This window comes from Lactuca saligna, chromosome 8 (genome assembly GCF_052625555.1).
Source record: "Lactuca saligna cultivar CGN05327 chromosome 8, ASM5262555v1, whole genome shotgun sequence".
Taxonomy (NCBI): domain Eukaryota; kingdom Viridiplantae; phylum Streptophyta; class Magnoliopsida; order Asterales; family Asteraceae; genus Lactuca; species Lactuca saligna.
In genome coordinates this window covers 242,497,106-242,505,391 of record NC_136424.1, presented here as the reverse complement: position 1 = coordinate 242,505,391, position 8,286 = coordinate 242,497,106, and positions in this window count along the sequence as shown.

The window sequence follows — 8,286 nt, the reverse complement described above, 5'->3', positions numbered from 1 at the left end:
TTACGACGTTCTCCAAGTGTCGGATATATGATATTAGTCACCCCAGGCATGCCTGCCTAAGTGTAGCTAGCAGTTCAGGTGTGGGATTGTCAGTCCCAAATAGATCTATTCACAAATATCACGCTCTCCCTCTAGGAGACTCTGGTTATTCTATGATAGGATTTAACCTGTACCCTGAAAGGTACAATTGAAGTGTTGTCTCGCAATCCTGTATTAACTAGTTTACGTGTACTTTCGTATGGTTCTTTTGTATTTGAATCCGTATGTATAATGTAATAATTATACTTAAATAATTATTAAATGTTGTTGTAACACCCCGAGTTCGGAAGTGCAAGTTCAGGGTTCTTAGTGTAAATAAGGAAGGCCGACTCGGCGAGTAGATGGATAGACTCGGCGAGTCGAGTCGCGATTCTGGTCACACGTTAAGTGACCAACTCGGCGAGTCGGAGGCTGGACTCGGCGAGTTGGTGCTGGAATGAGAAAAACCCTAATCCAGAGTTTGTGCCATATATAAAAAAACATAATACCGTCTCTTCAACCTCTTTACATTCCCTTTGAGTCCCAGAAACCCTAATAGTCATGAGTGAGAGCTTGGAGAGTGTTTAGAGCCTTGAGAAGTGAATTTGGTGGAGGAGACTTGAAGAGAAAGAGGCAACCATCAAGGATTTCGTGTGGATCAAGAACCCACTCCAGTTTGGGACACATTTGTGAGGTATTAAGTTGTTACTTTGACCTTTTCTTCTAGAATCATTCATATGTGGAGGCTAGGGTTTTCCTTGGTTAAGGGAATTGTTATAGAAGCTAGATCTGAAGCTGAAAATTCAGATCTGAACCTCTTTTGAGTCCTAAGTTCATAAAGTTTCAGTCCTTGGATGATTGGTGAACCCCCTTTTGTCTAAAACCCAATCCCTGGTGTGTTTTGAGTTTATATCTTCTTGATATCACGTAAAGTTTGCAACTTTACGTGAGGGATAGCTAGTAGAAGGATAGATCTATGGATTTGAGCCCCAGTATGACTTAAAAAGCCATTGCATGGGTTAAGAGTTAGAGATACTCGGCGAGTCTCATGGGTGGACTCGGCGAGTTGGATGAAGATAGGTAGTAACTCGATGAGTTGGAAGAACAACTCGGCGAGTCTGTTGAATGTTGCCTTGGACTCGGCGAGTCTGGTTGAGGAATCCTAACCTTCTCTGGTTAAGTTGTGAATCGGTGAGTTGATCATGAAGGGACTCAGAGTTCGTGGGACTCGGCGAGTCTTGGGGCGACTCGGCGAGTTGGGTCGCGATATGGGAGTTTTCAGAGCATAGGGACTCGACGAGTCAACGGGCTGACTCGGCGAGTCAACGGGCTGACTCGGCGAGTCAACGGGCTGACTCGGCGAGTAGATTCAGTCAGGAAGTTTGACTTTGACTGAGTACTTTGACTTTGACCAAGAGTTGATCAGTTTTTTGGTAATTATTGGTATTTATTGAGTTCAGTCTTTTGGTATTGATCAGTGGTGGAGTTCGTATCGGAGGTGGGAGCAGCGTGATCTTATCTTTTCAGTCAGTAGTTGCAAGGTGAGTTATCCTCACTATATCGACAGGGTCTAAGGCACCAAGGTCGGGCCTTTATCGGATGGAAATCCGGCTAGTTGTTATGTTATTGCTTTGCTATATGTTCGCATCCTGGTAGTTAGGATGGTATATGTTAGAGACCTGGTTAAGGTCGAAATCCTGGAATATAGGATGATGCTATGTTAGTGACCGGTTAGATCGGTATCCTGGTTAGAGTATGCTATGTATGTGATCTGCTAGATCGATTGATTGGTGATTAGCTGATTATATGTTTATGTGCACATGGTTGGTTGACTGGGGTTGGGTTGAGGTGGGTCCTGCTTTGTGCTATAGGCCAACATACCCAGGGCGGACCGGATATTCCGAACGCCTAGCGAGCGGTACGGATAGGCTGTATGCTTCGCGAGGGCAGACCAGACGTACCGAGGCTCGGAGAGTGGACCAGGCCGACAGAAGTCTTGGTGCGGGCGGACCAACCACACTGCAGACTTGATGTATATGGCTAGACTCGGAGGGTGGACCAGGTGGACTGAAGGCTCGGTGCGGCGGACCAGTCACACAGTAGACCCGAAGTGCACGACTGTTCTGTTATGTATGATATGTTATGTGTATGGTATATGTGGTTGGTATTTTGGGGGTATCTCACTAAGCTTTCGGGATTACAGTTGTGGTTTAATGTTTCAGTTACTTCAGGAGACCGTGGCAAGGCAAAGGCGTGATCGTACCGCTCCTCATGTTTTATGTGTTTATGATGTCGTTATGGGAAATACTCTGATAATAGTCGTATTGAAAACCTTTTTGTAATACCTTAATGAAATGGGGTTGTATATTAAAAGTTTAAATTGGTTGAAATTTTTGGACGTTACAGTTGTACCCTTGTAGTAATGTATATCATAAACTAAATCAGTCATAGTTTATATGTTTACCCATATATATAGTCCGAATTCAGTAAAAATTGTGTAATGAATTCCCCAAACTATACCCATTATAGTTTGCTTGAAATGTGATGTTCTTGGTTTGTGAATTCATTTGAAAATTATGCAATTATGTTCTCAAGTTAAAAGTGTCCCTTATGCTCAGCATAGTACAAAAGAGATAAAATATCTAAATATTTTATAAAATGTGAGAATCGTTTGACTGTATCAATTGCATGAGTGTTAAAACTTGTCGAATCCCTTTTGTTTTGATTCACAAAATCATTTGTATTTTGGCTTGTATTCCCCCTAAAAACGTTAAAAATCATAAAAGTGTAGGGGTATGAACTCACTGTTAGTTGTGTGCAAGCGTCGAATCAATAAACTGGAAATGAAGACCCTCGAGTTGTTTTATTGTAACAACGTAATTTTTCAAAACAAATTTTCATTTTTCATCACAATAAAACTCATATAATGTTCTCAAATCTCATGTTATCAATGTCATCACAAATAAACATATCCTTGAATCTCAAGAACATAGTCTTCTTCCAGTGTGTACAAATCATGTTGGCACCTTCCCGCGATCCTCACTAGTACCTGAAACACATATCACATCACACGGTAAGCATAAATGCTTAGTGAGTTACCCAAAATACCACATACAACACAAAAGCCACTCAAGGCTATAACTCGGTATGACCCTTCGATCAATGTGTCTCAGAGGGACTCTCCAGTCTCGTAGCTCGTTGGAGCCTCCGGTCCAGTCTGTTTCGTTGGACCCTCCGGTCCGGTGTTTATCGTTGGACCCTCCAGTCCGGTGTATATCGTTGGACCCTCCGGTCTGGTCTCTATCGTTGGACCCTCCGGTCCGGTCTATATAACACATAGCATATATATAAAGCAATGCACATAAATCTCAAACATACATATACACATAAGACCCTCCGATCTGCACATGGATACCACTCAAGGTAATGTATAGTGAGAAGACTCACCTCGTATGATATCTAGTATACTCTCGTTCTCGATATCCGTAATCTAGCCTCCTCCTATCAAAATGATAATATCTCTAAGCAGTACTTTCTTTATGTTCTCATCTCTTAATAATGGGTAGAAGACCATTCTACCCCTCCATGGCCTCTCTTGAATTAGTTTGACCCAAAACCCTAAGGTCAATGAAAGTCAACAATCGAACTTTGACTAGACTCGTCGAGTGCACTCGGGTGACTCGACGAGTCCATGTGTGTCCTATGAATCCTCCTAAGGCCTCACTCGACTCGTCGAGTTAACCTTTCACACGACAAGTTACCACTGGTCACGAATCACGGGGCAACCCACACCTAGCTCATTTGAGTTTCCTCCATAGCAATACTCATTTGACCTTCTGAGGTCAGATCTGTTTCTCTAACTTATAAATATGGCCTTCTAGCACCCAAAAGTCACATAAAGGTTCAATCTTTATGTCCATGCACCACACACCTAGCTCTATTTGATGAAATAACCCTTATAATGGTGTCTTAGGCTCAATACTCTTATGTGACTGCATAAAGATGGGATTGTGGGACACTTTGGACCAGGGTAAAGAAACCCTCTAACAATTTAGCTTGAACAATCTCCTTCTTCCTTGCAAGAATGCACCCAAAATTATGAAAATTAGCTCCCTCTTTCTCTCTATGCTCTCTGGATCAATTAGGGTCTCTCAAGGGAAGTGTGGTCGCAATTGAAGGCCATAAGGGCCTTTAAATAGGTCACAAACCCGGACAATTAGGGTTTTCCTCAGCAGCGCTGACTCGGCGAGTCAGATACTAGACTCGTCGAGTCCAATCATTATACACTTCACCAAAACGCGACCCTACTCGATGAGTTAAGGCACCAACTCGTTGAGTCACTCCTCATATCTCGAAATGAATACTCAAAATATTATCCCTGGAAATCCGGGTGTTACATGTATGTGACACTTAATGGAATCCTAATAAAAATTATATATATATATATATATATATATATATATATATATATATATATATATATATATATATATATATATATATATATATATATATATATATATATATATAGCGATTTTGTTAGATAAAGTGTTAGAAAAACACTAGCTTTCGGTTAAGGAATGTTACCGGGACTTGATTGAATCGAGGAAAACGAGATTTCAGTCTAATTCACCACTTAGTGAGGGTTTGTGACCATAAAGGGGGCTTACGGCCGTGAACTGCCTCTTGAATGGTTTACAACTGTGAACAGCCTCTTGAAGGGTTTACGGTCATGAACAGTTTGCGGTCTTTGATGATTTGAAGATTTGAAGGGTGTACAGTCGTAAACTCAAGAACAAGTAAGCTGGATTGGATGAAAAACGTGTTTTAGGTGCTCCAAAACAACACCCCAAGGTGATTCTTGATGATTTTCGGGAGAAAAGAGAGTGTCTTGGGGTTTACGGTCGAGAGGTAGAGAGAGAGAGAGAGAGAGAGAGAATGAGAGAGTTTTCGGCCAAGAAGGTTCAAATGAAGGTGGGGGTCTTATATATAGGTTGGGGGTATGGTCAGTTGTGGGGTCCACCGAGCACTGACCGCAACCGGGTTTATGGTCCTGAACTCCAGTCAAGCCATGAACTGATGTTTTGTTCAACGGAAAACTCAAAATTCTGCGTGGTTTCGGTCCCGAACCTTATATAAAGTTAAATAATATCACTAAATGATTTTTCCAAACCAAGGGAGTCTGACGGAACTCAATAAAATTCAAATTATATTAACGGAATTCGGGTTCACATTGACGAAAAAAGATTCTGGTTGTCACATCATCCCCCCGTTAGAGGTAATTTCGTCCCGAAATTCAAACATAAAATACAAATCATGGATTTGGAAAAAGATGCGGGTATTTCTGTTTCATGGAATCTTCTCGCTCCTAAGTGAATTCAGGTCCCTACTTGGCATTCCAGTGGACCTTCACTATCGGTATGCGACTTTGTTTTGTTCGTTTGATTTTCTGATCCATGATTTCGATTGGTTCTTCCACGAGGTTAAGGTTCTCATTGATTTCGTTCTCATCAAGAGGAATCACAAGGGTCTCGTCGAATAAACACTTTTTAAGATTCGAGACATGGAAGACAGGATGAATATTGTTAATCTCTCAGGGTAAACAAAGTTTGTATGCTACGGGACCGATCCTCGTAAGGATCTCAAATGGTCCTATGTATCTCGGATTCAGCTTTCCACGCTTCTGAATCATATATTGACTTTCCACGGAGAGACCTTTAATATAACACGATCGCCAACCTAGAACTCCAAGGGTTTTCATCTCTTATCAGCGTAGCTCTTTTGTCTATCTCTGGAAGCTTTTAGTCCTTCCCGGATTTGTACGATATTTTCTGTGGTTTCACAGATGATTTCTGGGCCTGTGAGAGTGCTTTAAGGGACTTTCCCCTTGGCTAGTTGCGTGTCTCCCACCTCAGCCCAGTACAGAGGGGATCTGCACTTACGGCCGTAGAGGGCTTTAAATGGCGCAGCCTTGATACTTGTATGATAATTGTTGTTGTAAGAGAATTTGACCAAAGGAAAATGGGTGTTCCAAGACTTGCGAAAGTCTATGACACATGCTCTTAACATGTATTCCAGTGTCTGAATGGTTCTCTCACTCTGCCCATCTGTTTGTCGATGGTAAGTTGTGCTCATATCCAGCTTAATTCCAAGAGCTTTCTGCAGTGACTGCCAAAATCTCGAGGTGAATCTGCTATCTCGATCAGAGATAATGGGCACAGGAACAACATGCAGACAAACTATCTCTGGGATGTAGATTCGCGTAAGTCTTTCCATCTTGAACGTTTCTTTGATTGGCAAGAAGTTTGCGGATTTGGTTAATCAGTCGACAATTACCCAGATGGTATCGTACCCACTCGGAGACTTGGGTAATTTTGTGATAAAATCCATCGTAATCCTTTCCCATTTCCACTCAGGTATTTCCGGTTGTAGAAGTAGTCCTGAGGGATTTTGATATTCTACCTTCACCTTGGCGCAAGTTAGGCACTTGCCCACGAAGGTAGAGATTTCTGCTTTCATGTTCGGCCACCAATAGAGCCTTTTGAGATCCAGGTACATCTTATCCAAACCTGGATGAATGGATTATCTATTCTTGTGATCTTCGTTCATGACAACCTCCCTGTAACCACCAAACTTTGGAGTCCAGATCCGGTCCATGAAATAGTAGACTCCGTCTCCCTTTATATTTAAGTTCTTTTCCATTCCCCTCAAGGCTTCCTTCGTCCTGTTCTCTGATTTCAAGGCTTCCAACTGCACCTCACCGATTTGAGTGAACAAATGGGAATGGAAGTTCATTGTCAGTGCCTTCACTCTACAACCTGAGTACTCTTTCTGGATGAGGGCATCCGCTACCACATTAGCCTTGTCGAGATGCTAACGTATTTCGCACTCATAATCACTGAGTAGTTCTACCCACTGTCGTTGCCTCATGTTCAACTCTTTCTGATCAAAAATATGTTGTAGGATCTTATGGTCAGTAAGACAGTGCACTTGGTTCCGTAGAGATAATATATCTATACCTTTAATCACTGAGTAGTTCTACCCACTACCGTTGCCTCATGTTCAACTCTTTCTTATGGTCAGTATGAATGCTTTTCAAGAAACTTGTAACGACCCAAATTTCAAGACCAAAAATTTCTTTTAATAAAACATTACTTTAAGCAAAGTCATCATTCAAAAAATAATCAGAGTATAAGTTTTCAAAACACAGGTTCATTATCAGAGTAAACATTCCCAGGCTGTCTATTCAATGGTGTGTGCCATGCGATCACCCCGAGCTCTTCCCTCCGCTACCGGAAGTACCTGAAACCAAAACTGAAAACCATAAGCACGAAGCTTAGTGAGTTCCCAACCCTACCACATGCCATGCATAATCACATACAGCACAACTAGGCCACGCCCGCTATCTTGGGCCTCGCCCCCTGCTTCGGGCCTCGCCCGCTACAACGGCCCCACCGCTCTAGACCCCGCCTGGCTTCGATCCCTGCTCGGTTACAGATCTGTTTCACTTATGCCTCGCCTGTCACAGGGCCTCGCCCACCAACAAATAATAACACATAAACATATCACAACACATAAACTAAACACATACAACTGGTTCTGTCCTAAGGCCTCGCCTATCCTGGGCCTCGCCCTTGTCCTGCTACTGACGAGTTGTGGAACCCCGTCCATGCCCTTACTGATAGTGAGATATGGGCCCAGCCCATTCTCACTTTTTCCTTTACTTGGGCCTCGCCCCTGTTCTGCTACTAAAATGATGTGGAACCTCATCCACACTCTGCTATTGGTGAGATACGGGACCTCACCCACACTCACCTCCTTACCAGGCACATACATGTATCACACAGACAACAAGTACAAACTGTCATATAACAAATCCTTGGGCACCCACCCGCTATTAATGGACCTCGTCCGGAATATCATGCTAGCATACTGTGCCTAGGGCTAACCCCCGGGTCTTCTACTCATAACTACATGGGCCGACATTATGGCCTTAGACCCATTCACACAAAGGGAAACTCACCTTCACTAGCTGAACTTGCTGATGATCTCACTAGCTGTTGTTCGGAAACTCACCGAACTCCTGCTCCCCTTGCTCCCCGAACTACCAATATCAATGCAACACTGAGTCTAACTGACCCCCGAAAGACAACCAAGTCAAACCTAGTCCAAGTCAAAGTCCTAGTCAAGGTCAACCTTCCAGGTCAACCCTACTCGCCGAGTCACCCTACTGACTCGCCGATTTCATATATTCAGAATCCTTCCCTT